Raw genomic sequence first — 20,778 nt, forward strand, 5'->3', positions numbered from 1 at the left:
GGGAAGAAATTTGAATGGAATGATGAACAAGAGAAAGCGTTTCAGTTATTGAAGAAAAAGCTAACTACGGCACCTATATTGTCATTGCCTGAAGGGAATGATGATTTTGTGATTTATTGTGATGCATCAAAGCAAGGTCTCGGTTGTGTATTAATGCAACGAACGAAGGTGATTGCTTATGCGTCTAGACAATTGAAGATTCACGAACAAAATTATACGACGCATGATTTGGAATTAGGCGCGGTTGTTTTTGCATTAAAGACTTGGAGGCACTACTTATATGGGGTCAAAAGTATTATATATACCGACCACAAAAGTCTTCAACACATATTTAATCAGAAACAACTGAATATGAGGCAGCGTAGGTGGATTGAATTATTGAATGATTACGATTTTGAGATTCGTTACCACCCGGGGAAGGCAAATGTGGTAGCCGATGCCTTGAGCAGGAAGGATAGAGAACCCATTCGAGTAAAATCTATGAATATAATGATTCATAATAACATTACTACTCAAATAAAGGAGGCGCAACAAGGAGTTTTAAAAGAGGGAAATTTAAAGGATGAAATACCCAAAGGATCGGAGAAGCATCTTAATATTCGGGAAGACGGAACCCGGTATAGGGCTGAAAGGATTTGGGTACCAAAATTTGGAGATATGAGAGAAATGGTACTTAGAGAAGCTCAAAAAACCAGATACTCAATACATCCTGGAACGGGGAAGATGTACAAGGATCTCAAGAAACATTTTTGGTGGCCGGGTATGAAAGCCGATGTTGCTAAATACGTAGGAGAATGTTTGACGTGTTCTAAGGTCAAAGCTGAGCATCAGAAACCATCAGGTCTACTTCAACAACCCGAAATCCCGGAATGGAAATGGGAAAACATTACCATGGATTTCATCACTAAATTGCCAAGGACTGCAAGTGGTTTTGATACTATTTGGGTAATAGTTGATCGTCTCACCAAATCAGCACACTTCCTACCAATAAGAGAAGATGACAAGATGGAGAAGTTAGCACGACTGTATTTGAAGGAAGTCATCTCCAGACATGGAATACCAATCTCTATTATCTCTGATAGGGATGGCAGATTTATTTCAAGATTCTGGCAGACATTACAGCAAGCATTAGGAACTCGTCTAGACATGAGTACTGCCTATCATCCACAAACTGATGGGCAGAGCGAAAGGACGATACAAACGCTTGAAGACATGCTACGAGCATGTGTTATTGATTTCGGAAACAGTTGGGATCGACATCTACCGTTAGCAGAATTTTCCTACAACAACAGCTACCATTCAAGCATTGAGATGGCGCCGTTTGAAGCACTTTATGGTAGAAAGTGCAGGTCTCCGATTTGTTGGAGTGAGGTGGGGGATAGACAGATTACGGGTCCGGAGATTATACAAGAAACTACCGAGAAGATCATCCAAATTCAACAACGGTTGAAAACCGCCCAAAGTCGACAAAAGAGCTACGCTGACATTAAAAGAAAAGATATAGAATTTGAAATTGGAGAGATGGTCATGCTTAAAGTTTCACCTTGGAAAGGCGTTGTTCGATTTGGTAAACGAGGGAAATTAAATCCAAGGTATATTGGACCATTCAAGATTATTGATCGTGTCGGACCAGTAGCTTACCGACTTGAGTTACCTCAACAACTCGCGGCTGTACATAACACTTTCCACGTCTCGAATTTGAAGAAATGTTTTGCTAAAGAAGATCTCACTATTCCGTTAGATGAAATCCAAATCAACGAAAAACTCCAATTCATCGAAGAACCCGTCGAAATAATGGATCGTGGGGTTAAAAGACTTAAGCAAAACAAGATACCAATTGTTAAGGTTCGATGGAATGCTCGTAGAGGACCCGAGTTCACCTGGGAGCGTGAAGATCAGATGAAGAAGAAATACCCGCATCTATTTCCAGAAGATTCGTCGACACCTTCAACAGCTTAAAATTTCGGGACGAAATTTATTTAACGGGTAGGTACTGTAGTGACCCGAACTTTTCCATGTTTATATATATTAATTGAGATTGATGTTTACATGATTAAATGTTTCCAACATGTTAAGCAATCAAACTTGTTAAGACTTGATTAATTGAAATAGGTTTCATATAGACAATTGACCACCCAAGTTGACCGGTGATTCACGAACGTTAAAACTTGTAAAAAAACTATATGATGACATATATATGGTTATATATATAGTTAACATGATATTATGATAAGTAAACATATCATTAATTATATTAACAATGAACTACATATGTAAAAACAAGACTACTAACTTAATGATTTTGAAACGAGACATATATGTAACGTTTATCGTTGTAACGACATTTAATGTATATATATCATATTAAGAGATATTCGTACATCATAATATCATGATAATATAATAATTTAAAATCTCTTTTGTTATTATAAACATTGGGTTAACAACATTTAACAAGATCGTTAACCTAAAGGTTTCAAAACAACACTTACATGTAACGACTAACGATGACTTAACGACTCAGTTAAAATGTATATACATGTAGTGTTTTAATATGTATTTATACACTTTTGAAAGACTTCAATACACTTATCAAAATACTTCTACTTAACAAAAATGCTTACAATTACATTCTCGTTCAGTTTCATCAACAATTCTACTCGTATGCACCCATATTCGTACTCGTACAATACACAGCTTTTAGATGTATGTACTATTGGTATATACACTCCAATGATCAGCTCTTAGCAGCCCATGTGAGTCACCTAACATATGTGGGAACCATCATTTGGAAACTAGCATGAAATATCTCATAAGATTACAAAAATATGAGTAATCATTCATGACTTATTTACATGAAAACAAAATTACATATCCTTTATATCTAATCCATACACCAACGACCAAAAACACCTACAAACACTTTCATTCTTCAATTTTCTTCATCTAATTGAACTCTCTCAAGTTCTATCTTCAAGTTCTAAGTGTTCTTCATAAATTCCAAAAGTTCTAGTTTCATAAAATCAAGAATACTTTCAAGTTTGCTAGCTCACTTCCAATCTTGTAAGGTGATCATCCAACCTCAAGAAATCTTTGTTTCTTACAGTAGGTTATCATTCTAATACAAGGTAATAATCATATTCAAACTTTGGTTCAATTTCTATAACTATAACAATCTTATTTCAAGTGATGATCTTACTTGAACTTGTTTTCGTGTCATGATTTTGCTTCAAGAACTTTGAGCCATCCAAGGATCCATTGAAGCTAGATCCATTTTTCTCTTTTCCAGTAGGTTCATCCAAGGAACTTAAGGTAGTAATGATGTTCATAACATCATTCGATTCATACATATAAAGCTATCTTATTCGAAGGTTTAAACTTGTAATCACTAGAACATAGTTTAGTTAATTCTAAACTTGTTCGCAAACAAAAGTTAATCCTTCTAACTTGACTTTTAAAATCAACTAAACACATGTTATATATCTATATGATATGCTAACTTAATGATTTAAAACCTGGAAACACGAAAAACACCGTAAAACCGGATTTACGCCGTCGTAGTAACACCGCGGGCTGTTTTGGGTTAGTTAATTAAAAACTATGATAAACTTTGATTTAAAAGTTGTTATTCTGAGAAAAAGAGTTTTATTATGAACATGAAACTATATCCAAAAATTATGGTTAAACTCAAAGTGGAAGTATGTTTTCTAAAATGGTCATCTAGACGTCGTTCTTTCGACTGAAATGACTACCTTTACAAAAACGACTTGTAACTTATTTTTCCGACTAGAAACCTATACTTTTTTTGTTTAGATTCATAAAATAGAGTTCAATATGAAACCATAGCAATTTGATTCACTCAAAACGGATTTAAAATGAAGAAGTTATGGGTAAAACAAGATTGGATAATTTTTCTCATTTTAGCTACGTGAAAATTGGTAACAAATCTATTCCAACCATAACTTAATCAACTTGTATTATATATTATATAATCTTGAGATACCATAGACACGTATACAATGTTTCGACCTATCATGTCGACACATCTATATATATTTCGGAACAACCATAGACACTCTATATGTGAATGTTGGAGTTAGCTATACAGGGTTGAGGTTGATTCCAAAATATATATAGTTTGAGTTGTGATCAATACTGAGATACGTATACACTGGGTCGTGGATTGATTCAAGATAATATTTATCGATTTATTTCTGTACATCTAACTGTGGACAACTAGTTGTAGGTTACTAACGAGGACAGCTGACTTAATAAACTTAAAACATCAAAATATATTAAAAGTTTTGTAAATATATTTTGAACATACTTTGATATATATGTATATATTGTTATAGGTTCGTGAATCAACCAGTGGCCAAGTCTTACTTCCCGACGAAGTAAAAATCTGTGAAAGTGAGTTATAGTCCCACTTTTAAAATCTAATATTTTTGGGATGAGAATACATGCAGGTTTTATAAATGTTTTACAAAATAGACACAAGTACGTGAAACTACATTCTATGGTTGAATTATCGAAATCGAATATGCCCCTTTTTATTAAGTCTGGTAATCTAAGAATTAGGGAACAGACACCCTAATTGACGCGAATCCTAAAGATAGATCTATTGGGCCTAACAAACCCCATCCAAAGTACCGGATGCTTTAGTACTTCGAAATTTATATCATATCCGAAGGGTGTCCCGGAATGATGGGGATATTCTTATATATGCATCTTGTTATTGTCGGTTACCAGGTGTTCACCATATGAATGATTTTTATCTCTATGTATGGGATGTGTATTGAAATATGAAATCTTGTGGTCTATTGTTACGATTTGATATATATAGGTTAAACCTATAACTCACCAACATTTTTGTTGACGTTTTAAGCATGTTTATTCTCAGGTGATTATTAAGAACTTCCGCTGTCGCATACTTAAATAAGGACAAGATTTGGAGTCCATGCTTGTATGATATTGTGTAAAAACTGCATTCAAGAAACTTATTTTGTTGTAACATATTTGTATTGTAAACCATTATGTAATGGTCGTGTGTAAACAGGATATATTAGATTATCATTATTTGATAATCTACGTAAAGCTTTTTAAACCTTTATTGATGAAATAAAGGTTATGGTTTGTTTAAAAATGAATGCAGTCTTTGAAAAACGTCTCATATAGAGGTCAAAACCTCGCAACGAAATCAATTAATATGGAACGTTTTTAATCAATAAGAACGGGACATTTCATAATCCGTTCATCGAATCCATTCGATATCTAAATGAAAAGTTTATAGTTTTTCGCTAGCTTTCCAAGGACATGCATATCTTATACCTTATCTCAACCGTAGGGTTAACTAATTCAAGATTCAACATAACTTCTAAGGGCAGTATCAAAAATACAAGCATGCGTGATCCTATTTTCTTGAGCACTAGTCAGGGATACACTTTTAAGTATGTAAAAATTAAATTATGAGTACTCACGTATCAATATTGAGATTCAATATTGCAGGAAAATACGTAGACGCAACGGAGATGATAAACACTAGTTTGACCTTACGAGCATACCCACGAACCATACCCATCACCTCCATAGTTATAACTCATAACTTCCTTAGCCCTATCCCACTCGAAAAACTCGTTTTGAAAATAATGCGCTCCTGATCTCATCGTAGTATTTTATGTATAATACTACTAATAATAATACTAATACTACTAATAATAATATTAGGATTAATAATAATAATCTTTATTAATAATAATAACAATAATAATAATAATAATAATAATAATAATAATAATAATAATAAATAAATAAATAACTAAATCTTACGGAGTATATAGAAATGGATGGAATGGTGTAACAATTGAATCAAAAAATTGGATCATTTATATTACTTGTTTGGGTCCATTTCCTCCGCACTTGCGGTGACATTTAGGTACAAGGCTCCGCAAAATACGGAGCTCCAGCTCTCACTCAAATAATTTAGGCTGCCGACGATTAATAATAATATTTAATATATAATATATTTAATCTTTAGAATTAATTAAATATTATATTATATTTACGCTCATGGTAAAAATATAATTTTTACAAAAATGACACTGTCGTGGTCTCACGACTCATGTACCGCTTTCGGTTTTTCGAGCGGACTTTCATACGTTTAGAAAACTAGCCTTTTACGTTACGCGACGTGTACCCTTATTAATAATTTGACTTACTCATCAAAAAATTATCTTATAAAAAATGTAACTTATAAAATTGAGCGTTGTGGTCATTTACTTCTATAAATCAGTGACTCGTTGTTTATCAAAATATATTACTTTAAATCAGGACGTTTTATGACTAAGTTATATATATTTATATTTTCATTTCAAAATATATATATATGAACTTATTTACTTAATATAATTTTTCAAAACTAATGTCATTCAAAAACTTATATATTGAGAAATCGTTTAAATATTAAAAATTACTATTTTGTAACATTTGTATTTTTAAAGTTCTAAAATTAATATAGTTCCTTTATCTACAAACGCTCATATGACGTTTTAATAACCAAATTATTTTATATTCAAAAATTCATTTTATTACAAAGGTTATAATAATAGAAGTTGTTTATGTCATAAGACGTTTTTAATAATACAAGTCTATTATATCAAAAAGGCATTTTCGTTAAAGAAGGTACAATCATATATGAATCATATCAGGTTTCAAGATTTTAAATTTCCATTTTTAATCATGACTCGTAGGGTTAAGTCTAAAGGAAAATCAAACGTAAGGAATCATCTTAATGTAAAATGTCGATCTATTTAACTTGTCAATATTTATTTTCTAATTTATCTAGATTCCCTAATTTCGCTTTCAAAATACATAATAGGAAAGTTAATTAATTTATCTTATCAAGAGTCACGGGGCAATTATTGTAAAATACGAATTAGAGATCAAACAGAAATCTCCACTAACTTTTGTCTAACTCTCGTTAAGTGACACTTTGTTCTTACTTGTAAATTACTTTACTAATTATTCCGAATACCGTTAAAAAGAAACGATTCCTCGAATCAACGTGGGCCTCATAACAGAGACTCGTAATCATAATTCTGATAATTAAATCATATGATATTATCTTTTAATTCTGTCAATAACTATATTGAACAAATTTCGTTCATATAAAGTATTACATATTTAACACCTTGTTAATGTTTTCAATTAATGAGTATATATTGTATATACATATCTATATACACATAACTGTTCGTGAATCGTCAGGCATGGTCAAATGGTAATTGATGACATGAATATAGATTTTAAAACTTTCGAGACTCAACATTACAGATTTTTGCTTATCGTGTCGGAAACATATAAAGATTAAAGTTTAAATTAGATCGGAAATTCCCGGGTCATCACAGTATATTGGGTTGGGTTGTTACACTTTGATATATATACTTATAACCTATAATGCTTATACATGTATCGTATATATAATGTATTTAATCACTTTTTAAGAACTTAAATACATAAAACAATATAAGTATATTCACAAAAGATAGCTATATTTGAATTCTCATTCCGTTTCCTCAAGATTTCTATACGTATATCTAGGGTATATGTACCCGTATCATACCCAGCTTCTATATGTATTTACTATTGGTATATACACATCAAATCAACATCCTAATCAACATTATTACTGCCCTAGATATGAGGTAACTAGGATTTGTCAAGTAGCATGAATTATTAGTAAGAAAACAAAATTAAAAATCCTTTTCTTTCTTTATAAACTAAAAACATTTTTATGAATGAACACCATTTCTTCACTCCATTTTCTCATACCTACACCCTCATTTCTCTCTCAAAATACTCCTAACTTCATAATTGATCATCTCCAAGCATTTTCCCCATCATTTAGCTTCAATTACAAGCCTTAAACACCATAAGAAAACTCTTTCAAGAACATATCAAAATAACCACCCATTTGAAGAAGTATACTTCCAACCTTTTGATCTAACTCCACCACTCTTTGATTCCAAGATTTTTTCTTATCTCTTACAGTAACTTTGTCCAAGTAACTTGAGGTAGTAACCTTGTTCATAATCTTGTTCGATTCATAATAATATAGCTATCTTATTTTATGTTGTAAAATTTTAACAACAAGAACATAGTTTGAATGATTTCAAACTTGTTTGCAAACTAAATAGATCCTTCTAACTTAGCTTTTAAAACACTTCAAGACCTGTAATATATCATAATGATATGCTAACTTAACAAGATATAACTTGGTTTTACAAAGAATACCTTAAAAACTGAATCTACGTCGTCGGAGTGCAACCGGGGGCTGTTTTGGGTTGGATAACTAAAAACCATCTTGAACTTTGAATTGGAAGTTCATGTTCAAGAAAAATGATATTTCTTATGAATATGTTAACACATAAAAATTTCATGGTTTAACTCAAAGTGTAAGTATTTTTAGAAAAATGATCATTAAATGTTGTTTTTATGATGGAAAATGATCACTTTCATAAGTTTTATCAGAGTTTGACCTATAACCTGTGATTTTGAATACAAACTAAGGTATTTTCAGTTCATATTCTTAAAATTTGACTCGATCCAAGGAAGTGGCAAGTTGAACCAACAAAAACGGAGTTGTAATGAAGAAACTACGACTAAAACAAGATTGGGTATCCGAAGCTAGTTTAGCTACGAAAATATTTGGAGATAAAGTAAATTAATCATATCTTTTCTAATTAATATGATATTTTATATATAATTACTTATGATTTGATTTTATATATTTCAGGACCACCCGTAAACAACACGAGAAGATTAATCATAAGACCTCATGATTGTACGCAACACGTCATTTGACAACACGGTACTTTATGTACGCAACACGTCATTTGACAACATGGTACCATGGGTCGAGATTAATTTTGATCAATACGAATTCGATGGGGTCTTTATTTATTTTTTTGAGCAACTAATTGTGGACCACTAACATCGGACTGCTAACTACGGACTAAGAAAATATTAAAAGTATTATAAGTATATATATATTTTTGTAACGATTACTTGAAAAGAAAATATGTTGATATATTATATATATATATATATATGGTTAGGTTCGTGATATCTATCGGAGACCAAGTCGAGTTAAATACCTTCAAGGCAAAAGTGAGTATATAGTCCCACTTTTAAACTCTAAATATTTCGGGATGAGAATACATGCATTTTATGATTTACGTTATGGACACAAGTGATAAAAAAATATATTCTACGTTGAGTTGTACCACTGGCATACTTCCCTGTAGCTTGGTAACTACTATTTACATGTGGTATTGTAAACGCGAATCCTGTTGATAGATCTATCGGGCCTGACAACCCCAACCGGACTGGACGACCAGTATTCAACGATTGCACAGTACTTCGTTTCGGTGACTACACTTGGTACAGTGTAGTGAGATTTCATACCAAAGGGAATATGCGACGTTGATTAAATGTTAAGTATGGTTATCAAGTGCTCAACCACTTAGAATATTTTTATTAAAACGTTTATGTATATGAAATCTTGTGGTCTATATTTATAACGCTGCTAGCATTAAACCTATATCTCACCAACTTTATGTTGACGTTTAAAGCATGTTTATTCTCAGGTTCCTAGAAGTCTTCCGCTGTTTGAATATATGTTAGAGAAACCATGTGCATGGAGTCATACATGTTTTATTCGAGGAAGCATTGCATTCACAAAATCATCACCGTGTATTTATTTTGACTGCATTGTCAACGGAAGTATTCTTGTAAACTGTTATTTACGGTGATTGTCTATATGTAGAAATCATCAGATGTCGAAAACATTGAATTTTAAATATTCATTTATGGTATATCTTTTCAAAAGAATGCAATGTTTATATAACGTATCATATAGAGGTCAAATGCCTCGCGATGTAATCATATGTTATTGTATTCGTCCCTATGGATTGGGTCGGGTCGTTTCAATGCACTATCCTTCAAAGTGCAGCTAGCAAAACTAACCTTGTCTTCCTCTCAGACTCGACTAACCCTGAAAATAGACTCGATTTTCTCGAACCATCGGGTAAGTCCTATGGGTCCTTCTGTACCACTGAATTCCTGTGGGCGACTTGCCATGAACGTTTTATGGGAGCATCCCACCTGATTGTTGTTCGCATTAGCATTTGCATTAGCATTCGCTGCCATAGCAGCAGCTATCCCTTCGGTAACAAGACGTTGGATACGGGCTTCGTTGGACTCTCTAGGAGGCATGATCTTCAAAACAGAATAACACAACCGTTAGTACTAAGAATAATACCAGTGTTATAAAGGAATAGATCGAACACGAAAAGATTAACCATTAAAATAATAGTCAGTAACCACTATGAGTAATAACATGACAGTTATGATTGTTATAGAAATAACCACCACATGCATACATATTTTATGATAATATCATACAACATACATAGCACCTAACATACATGATCTACATTAAGCATAATATAACATGCCAAGAGTTACAACATCAGAAATAAAATGTGATAATGATAATAGATGTCATAAAAATAACCATCCATACATAATGAAAAACATCCCATAACAAAACCTTAATAAAATCCTCGGTAAAACGCCGTACATAATCCAAAAATGTATGTATGAAAGGACATTAAGTCTTATGAAATAAATTATCAATCATGAATCATCATATCACATCTGCTTAGAGCGGGTGTGATAATCTCGGCCTGCATGAGTCTCGGCAGGAGGCTCATACTTCCGCAACTTTCCTTTCACTTCTTCCAACTCTGCCTTCAAACCACGAACTGTGATCTCTAGAGCCTCGAACCTAGCGTCAACTTCACGGTTATGCTTACAATTCTCGAACCCAACATTATTCTTGAAGCTAACAAACGAATCCATACTAGCTCGAATCTGATCCATCATCTCGTTATGTGGCAAAGTACGCATACAATCACTAAGAGCATTAATACGTGTCACTTCATTGTAAGACCTGTTCATATGAGTAAGGGTGGAAAAGTAGTAGTGAACAGGGTCATCGATCTCTGGTTGACCAGCACGGCGTCTGGCAGTGGCCGGAGGAGCAGGAGCAGCAACGGAGTTATCGCTCGAAGTCGACATCTGCAAACAGTAAAACCGCAAACCACATACCAAAAGATATAAATGCTAATGATATAACTCATACGAAATGAAATGCATAATAATGCTATAGCAAAAAGGTCGGGCTGTAGACTAGACTCTAATGCACCCTAAGAACCACGGGTTGACTACATTAAGACCGCCTAGTTCCCTACAACCAGAGCTCTGATACCAACTGTGATGGCCCCGTTAAAACACTTAACGGCTCCGTCACTTGGTCCCACAGCTTGATCGAACTTAAATGAATTTAACAAACGACATTGCATTCTTTTATTTCAAAAGTTTCCTAAAAAGGGAAGCGTACCAAAATATGTAGTTTAAAAGTAACCCAACATATTAATAATCCAAAGTTGACACAAAACATTGTCAACAACCCACAAGTAATAATTATTCAAAAACTTAATGCAAGCCAAAGTTTCATAAATTGTTTCATAAAAATCTGCCCAAATGCATGCAGACTCTTCTAAACACAGTGGAAGCATCACATAAACTCAAGTACCTGTGAAAACATGCGAGTAAACTGTCAACACAAAGGTTGAGTGAATTATAGGTTTAAATAATTGAATAAACTTTAGACCACAAGATTTAAAAATATTAGAAAACATTAAACATTATTCCATTATCAATGAGCCACCTGATAACCACTTAACCCTTTATTTACCCTTGCCAATCACAATAAAAATATACACTGGACAATGTATCTACAACAAAATGCGAAGTACTAAACATTCTGATTATAAATTGCTAGCGCGACTAGCTCGAAATGGGGTTGTCAAACCCGATAGATCTATCCATAGGATTCGCGTTCACCGGTAGAAACCAATGATTACAGTTACCAGACTAGAGAATATTTTTGTCCAACTCACAATGAATAATTTAAATTTAATTGTCACTTGTGTCTAAACGTGAAATAAAATGCATGTAATCACATCCCAAAAATATACTTTAAAAAGTATGTAAAAACGGGACTATAACTCACCTTAATAGTAATGAAGTAACCAACACAATTAAGCGAAAAACAAATGCAGTACAGTGATCAGGAATGATCACAACGCCGACCTATAAATAAAGCAGGTCGATATAAATAACTAACTTAGGCCAAGTCTTAGTATGATAGCTATTGTACATGTTGCAAGTAGACATAGAACAGTACTCAATATGCATTGGTTTGATCGGAATAGCTTACGGACACACACTTTCTATTGTTAGAAAGTTTCTATTTTTAGCAGTTTTCCATTTTTGGAAAATTTCTATTTTTAGCAGTTTTCCATTTTTGGAAAGTTTCTATTTTTGGAAAGTTTCTATTTTTGGAAAGTTTCTAAATTTAGAAAGTTGCTATTTTAGGAAAGTTTATAAGTTAGGAAAGTTTCCTTAATTAGAAAGTCAACAAAAGTCAACTGAAAGTCAAAGTTAACCGAAAGTCAACTCAAAAGTCAACCTTAGTCAAACATGGTCAACGTAAATTTTAAAAGTGTAAGTTATAATAATAATATAAGTTATAATGTTTATTAAAGTTAAATATGTCTAATTATGTCATAACATAAGTTTAATTAAATTAAAATGAATTATTAAAGTTAATATACGTTTAAATGATATAATTAATATAACATAAGTATTTAATTAATTAATTAAATATTATTCATAATATAAATATTATTAATTAATAATAAATTTTAAATCATATCATAATTATTATTAATTAATAATGAATTATTAATCATATCATGAGTTTCTAATTATAATTATTAAATCATAAGTATTTAATAATTAAATTATAATTAAATAATAATTAAGGCTTATAATAATTAAATAATTAATTAATCCTTATTATAAGTCTTATTATAGTAATCTCATAATATAAGTTTAATACTTATCATAAGTATTTTTCATTAATAATGAAGTATTATTAATCATATGTTTAATTAAAATGTTAATTAAATCATAAATATTAATTAATTGATATAATAAATATATATCATAAGTTGTAAATAATCATAATTACTTTTTTTATCATAAGTAATTAAATGATATTGAAATCCAATATTTATATCATAAGTTTCATAATTAGTCAAAAGTTTTAAATCAAAAGTTCATCGGGTCGTATCCTGAGCCCCGGGTGTCGGTTTTCGGCGAGCCTTACATATATCTCCGCCTAATCAAACCACCCGACACTTTGGTATACTCAATACCACACCATGAACAGCCCACAAGTCGTGATATACAGCCAATACACTACTTGGAACTTCAATTCAATCAAAAACGTGTTTTAGACGTAACGGGTAATTCGTGGCTCGGATTGAGATGACCCGAACATGAAAGTTTGCCCCACCATCAGTCCTAACACACTAAAACACCCTAAAGTCACCAATTATGGTCACAAAGTCGGACCAAACCTGGTTCATACCAAAATCACATTTCAATCTTAACAAAATACCACTTTGATCATATCTAGGGCTCCGGAAATCAAAACGACATGAATACGGAGTCTAAAATTAATATCTTGATGACAGGAACTCACTTATATACTTTATTTTATGATCAACATCAGTTACAATATCAGAAACACACGAAAAAGCTGCTGTCCCAATTTTATCAAACCGAAAAATATGCAATCGAGCAATTCTACGCATACAATCAACATTACAACAACTAATAATCATCATACTAATAATATAAACATAAAATACATAAAAATAAATAAAAATTAAAAGTTCTAGGGTTAGGGTTTATACCCTAATCAAGAAACAATTAGTATAATCGCGTAGAGAACGGAACGAGGAATCCGATTGTATGAACGATCTCTAGATCCAAGCTTGAAAAATTGATGAAGATGATGATGTTTGGTGGTGTTGGTTGTCGCCCAAAAAGAAAAGGAAGGGAGGAAGGAGAGCAAAAGTGGTAATTAGGTTCAGATTAAAATTGTGTAATGTGTAAATGAGATGGAAAATAAAAAAAAAATGGGGAGTATACTCCCTCCCCTTATGGTCGGCCGAATGGGGGGTCATGGGGTGGGCCCCATGGCCCAATCTTGCTAAAAGTGTAATTGCTTGTGGCCCAAAAGCCCGAACGAATCCCGAAACGCGAAAACGCACTTACGCGATTAAAAATCCGGAGAGATAACAAACGCGCGACGAAAAATAAATATAAATACTATATATAATTATATGATCTTAAAATATCATATTTAAAATAATTAGGATTTAAATATCCCAAAAACGCGACCGTTGGTTTAAAAACCGAAATGATTCGCCGGACAGAAATTCGCGATACGTAGAAACGTATAATTTAAAATACGAATACAAATATTCACATAACACTTAATAATTAATATATTATTATTAATATAATAATATCGACCATAGAAATGACATAGCACGAATACCAGTTAATGGTCGTTAAATAATTAACGATGAAAGATAACGTAAAAAGTAGGGTCGTGACAAATCCTCTCTCAAAAACAATCTCTCCCTCTCCCTCTCTTGTGGTATTCGGCCAAGAACACAACCATCACACCACCACCATCTTCAAGTGATCTTCAAGCTTATTCTTCGTGTTCATCAAGATCTTCAACCGTGTTCTTCATTATTTGGGTTATTTGATCTTCATCACCAAGTTTTCTTCTTGTTTCTTGTTAATCTTCATCATCATTAACAAGGTATGATCCAAAATCTTAAAACTTTTAAATCTTTCTTTCAATTCATGTTTATATTCATAATCATATTCGTGCATGATCTTAACATTCATATTATTTAGATCCTCAAAACACTAAACCCTAATCATTAAAATACTACTTTAATTAACTAACCCTAATTAGTGAAACCCTAATACTACTTATACTATTAATTAACATGTATACACCATTACTATTACTAACACCTATAACCTACTACTTATATTATAACACATAAAACATTTTGGGATATGTATTAGAGATGTATAGATCTTCGAACTTTCTTGACGAATGGTTTCTACGAGACTCTAGGCGGAAGGGTTTGGATTTCTGATTTAAAGGATCCTATAGCTTAAGCCCCTAGACCTGAAATGGCCATTCGAAGGGAAAGAGGTGATTGGAAGCTTATCTAATACGGCAAGTATCCTAAAATGGAAAACACTCTTAAAGTAGAAACTTTCTAGTTATAGAAACTTACTAAGATAAGAAATCTACTAAAAGTGGAAACTTTCTAAAAATAGAAACTTACTAGGAAAGGAAACTTAGCAAAACAAACTATACTTACAATACTATCATACTTAAACATCTACTTAAACTTGGGCAAAAACACTTACTACTCTTAAATGTCAATAGGTTGACTTTTCTGCTCACTCATCCAACTTTCTATTCCGAGGAATAACTCTCTCTCTCTACTTACTAAGGTGAATTCATAGCCCCACTCTTTATTTCTAGCAAACTTACTTACTTTTAGTGGGGTGAGACACATGCTGTTTTTACATTTTACAACTTAGACACAAGTACCAAACTACTAAACTATGCTATACCCGGCTATGTCCGACTAAGTCCCTACAGTGATATTTTTAATTGCTCGTTGAATGCATGCTTAATTATTGGGGTAGGCCTATCGGGAGTAACGTCCCCGATACATTTGACTAAGTCTTTGTATTTTTTAATAATGAAATTAAACCAACAAGTATAAACTACAACTTGTCTTTAGGGCAAACTTGAACGTTTAGTCTAAATATCACGCATTGGCATAACTTTTGGATCTGCGAGATCTACGTTTTGATCCTGCGGGAGATCAACTTTACAAACTAAATGTTGTGGTCTAAAACAACGGTCAAACTTATTTGTTAAACCTATTAACTTCACTCAACCTTTTTGGTTGATACTTTAGCATGTTTTGTCTCAGGTGCTGATTGATTCAAGATTTCTTACTTACTACTTATGTGATGCTACTTGGACATAGGATCAAGAGATATCGATTATTTACTTTTGCATTTGAACATTTACATTATTGTTACTTCCATCATTGTAACGACATTTCATTTTCCGCTGCGTACTCTTAATAAAGTTTATTTTATCATTTAGTATTGGTCTCGTATATTATAATATGTTGATTTATTTGATATTAAGTCACATTTCGCCCAGGCCCTAACTGGGGGTGTGATAGTCTTGGTATAGGAGTAACCGGAATGGTTGGACCGGTTTCATTTGTGTCCTCCTCATCACTAGAACTCGCACTATGTTCGGAATCATCATCGCTTTCCGAATCATTCCCATCATTAGAATTTTTTGACGCCTCACCGTCATTCGGCAATTCATTCTTTTCCAAACTCCCACTAGAACCTGCAAGATCATCAATAGAAACATCGTCAAAAGTAACTTGACTCGGTTTAGGACTCCCCGTTTCCGGTTTGCCATAGACCGAATCTTCATCAAAAGTAACATCGCGAGAACGAATTACTTTTCTAGCCTCGTTATCCCAACAACGATAACCCATTTCATCCGACCCGTAGCCTATGAAAATACACTTCTTTGACTTAGCTTCAAGTTTGTCTTTATCTACATCTTCGGTATTCACATATGCATTACACCGAAAGATCCTAAGGTGACCATAACTCACCTTCTTACCTTGCCATTCTTCCTCGGGAATTCGGAAACCCAACGGTGTTGCGGGTCCCCTATTTATCAAATAAGCCGCCGTATTAACCGCATTCGCCCAAAACATCTTAGGCAAACCGGCATGTAGTCTCATACTCTTAGCCCTTTCATTTAACGTACGATTCATACGTTCAGCGACCCCATTGTGTTGCGGTGTCTCCGGTACCGTTTTCAACATTCTAATACCGAGCTTTGCACAATGGTCTTTAAATTCAAGACTACCATATTCTCCTCCATTATCCGACTTCAAGCACTTGACTTTCAAGTTAGTTCCATTTTCAACCATAGCTTTCCACTTCACAAAAGTATTAAACACATCGGATTTAGCTTTAAGAAAATAAACTCATACCTTTCGAGTGGAGTCGTCAATGAAGGTGACATAATAACGAGAACCTCCATGTGATTCTACATTGGTTGGACCAAACACATCCGTATGAACGAGCTCCAATTTCTCCAACTTAGGTGCATTCCCCGATTTCCTAAAAGTCACCTTCTTTTGCTTCCCATAGACACATGGTTCGCAAAACCCAAGTTCTACCTTTTTCAAATCTGGAATCCTCCAACTCGAAACAAGCATCTTCATACCCTTCTCACTCATATGCCCGAGTCTTCGGTTCCAAAGAGTTGATTTGGACTCAACATTAACCGTAGCAACCACCGTGTCTTCATCAAACACTTCAACCATATAAAGAGTTCTCCTTTTATGTCCACGAGCCACTACACAACTACCCTTAACCACCTTCCATTGGAGGTTTTCAAAAGTAACCGCGTTACCTTCATCATCTAATTGACCAGCCAAAATAAGTTTCCTTTTCAATTTAGGAATGTACCTTACGTTCTTCAAAGTCCAATTAGAACCAAGAGTAGTCTTCAAAACAACATCTCCAATGCCCTCTATGTTAAGTTGCTTGTTGTCCGCCAATCTCACCTTGCCTTGATATGAACGAAAATTCTTCATAATGCTTTTGACATGAGTAGCATGAAACGAAGCTCCCGAATCCAAAATCCAAGACTCCATAGAATTTTCAACACTACACAAAAGTGCATCATCACTATCCCCTTCAAGTTTACACCTTTCGCGGAATAATTTTTGCAATTCCTTTGAAAGTGCCCCTTTTGATTGCAACCTCAACAAACGACTTCACTTCTATCCTTCGATGGATACCTCTTCTTAGACTTCTTCCTACCCTTCTTCGCACCGCGTTCAAATTTTCTACCCCGGTTGTCGGTACTTAACAAAGAACCGGACGTTGATTCTCCCGAGTTTCTCCTACGAGTATCTTCACCAAGAATCAAATCCCTTATAGCTTTAAACGCTAGCTTAGTAGTTCCCATAGAGCTACTAACCGCGGTAACCGTACCCGACCAACTTTTCGGTAATGATGAAAGCAAGATAAGTGCTTTTAGTTCATCATCAAACTTAATCTCTACCTATTCAAGCCTTGAAACGATATTATTAAATTCATTGATATAATCTGTTGCACTCGTTCCTTCCTTCATCTTAGTATTGAACAACTGACGCATGAGAAATACCTTATTTGCAGCTGTAGGTTTCTCATACATGTTAGAGAGTGCTTTCAAGCAAGCAAACGTCGTCTTCTCATTCACAACGTTGTATGCAACGTTCTTAGCAAGTGAAAGACGAATACCACCCAAAGCTTGACGATCCAAAAGCGTCCAATCGGCATCGTCCATGCTTTCAGGCTTGGTCTCTAACAAGGGTTAGTGTAGCTTCTTTTGATACAAGTAATCTTCAATTTGCATCTTCCAAAAGCCAAAGTCTCTCCCATCGAATCGGTCGATTCTAAACTTCCCGTCTTCCGCCATCGTTCCCTTAACGAAACCTTGTGCTCTAGATACCAGTTGTTAGGATATTATGACCCAAACAACGCTAGTAATTCTACAAGATTACTAGCCGAGTAGTGATTCTATCAAGATCACTCGAACCCACTTAATGAACGAAAGATATAAATGCGAAATGTAAGAACGACACAAGATATAACGTGGTTATATGCAATCGTTGTGATTGCTTTAGTCCACGAACCAACTAGAGATAGTTTTATTACTGAGAATTTGTGTGTAGTGTGTTACAATGAGATACAAAGAGCTCCATTTATAGGAGAAACAAGAACACTAACAAAGATTAGTTAGGAAACTTCACATGGCCAAGTAATCATCATGTTTTCCAACTAGCTTGTTTTTACACCCTTGAATTAGCATGATCACAGCCTTAATACAAGGTGTAAAGTACCCACTTTTCACCTAAAGCAAAAGGTTAGATAATAAAATTCGGAACACACTTGATCAACTTGAACAACTTGCTGATTCCAGGTCGATGGCCGCATCTCAAAGGTGATGCGCCTCATCACCTTGCTTTGATGTGCCAGATAGGTTCCCACGATTGCAGGCTCAAGTTCCAGCTCTCGATGCGCCGCATCGAGATGGTGATGCACCACATCTATCGTGTTTGATGCGCCATATCAGTTAAAAGCCCCGCATCCAAAACCTTCGGCATAAAACGATGCATTAATGCACCGCATCCATGTCGAGATGCGCCGTATTGATCACCTGAACCTGTTTTCTTGTTGTTTAAACGTCTCCACACTCCAACAACCCTTTCCTCGTATTAGACAACTTCTGATATGCCCTTATGTGTTATCTACGATTGAATTTGATCCCGGTTCGTTGGTAGTTTACTGTTTTGATTGCGCTTTATTTTGGGGAAAGTAAAGGTACCAAAAGAGTCGAACTTTTTTTTTTAGACCAGCAATGTTAGAGTCAATGGCAGGGGTCCACACTATGTGATATAACTAAAATGTTACAGTCTGATTAATACTATGTAGTTTTAATGTATATCTTTATCTAAAAGTAATTGATTAATAAGTAAGTTTAGTAATGAATGATAAATGATAATAATAGTAAATATGTTTATTGGTAGTTGTTTTTTGTTTGTTGATGATGATATAAATATATATACTTAGATTTGTGCATTTCAATTTAGAATTAATTTTGTTTTCAAAATGTTACTATACTAATCGATTGGAGATTGCTTTTAGTGAAGATAGAAAGGATCTCTAATGTAATGTAAATTGTTAGATTTAACGGATAATTCAAATGATGTTAACAACAGGATGAATGATGTTCATTTTCTTATAATTTAGGGATGATCAATATAACTTCTAAAAGATAAGGACTACTTGTATAATCTGATGTAAAGCCCAGGAACCATCCATATATATAATTTACTTATAATAAATAATCTATATCTATATACTTATATAAAAAAGAGATTTGTTTAGCTTATTTGTCAACAAACCCATTTTTAAGGGGTTAATGACTAGTGAAATTTACACTTGTTAAATTCTCAGTGACTGTGATTAAAATCCATTAAATAAATGATTAATAACAATATTAGAGAAGAAAGAAATTAATAAAAAAATGAGAGCAATTTAGTACAGGTAATTTTAAGAGATTGTTGTAACTAATCAATAAGAAAAATATGCTTAATTATAGTAGAACACATCTATCCTTATAAGTTATAACAACTCACAAGTCAAATATAATTTGTTTTGTTCTTATCTTTATCTTTACTTTTATCTTTTGGTTCACATGTGTAACTATTCTATATGTAACTAATTCAATACATATGTTAATCTAAGATACATTTTTACTTACCACTTAATAGTTTGTTTATGTACAACTCTTAATTTAGTAAGTAAAATTATTGTTTACTTGTCATTTAATTTGTCACTTAATCTGAAAATTGATCTGTGTCTAGGAAACATGGAATCAGACACCCCTCCAGGATAAAAGGCAAATGAAAACAGAGTCAAATTAAGAAAAAAATGTAAAAAACCCCTTACTCTATAGCAAGCCATATAGATTAATTACCACTTGTGATTAGAAGACCACTTACGATACATATTCATTATTGTGTCGTTATTCATTTATATATCATTATTGTGAACCAAGATCTCTAGAGAGAAAAAAATTATGTTTTATAT

The sequence above is a fragment of the Rutidosis leptorrhynchoides genome, chromosome 3 (genome assembly GCF_046630445.1).
Source record: "Rutidosis leptorrhynchoides isolate AG116_Rl617_1_P2 chromosome 3, CSIRO_AGI_Rlap_v1, whole genome shotgun sequence".
In the NCBI taxonomy this organism is placed as follows: Eukaryota; Viridiplantae; Streptophyta; class Magnoliopsida; order Asterales; family Asteraceae; genus Rutidosis; species Rutidosis leptorrhynchoides.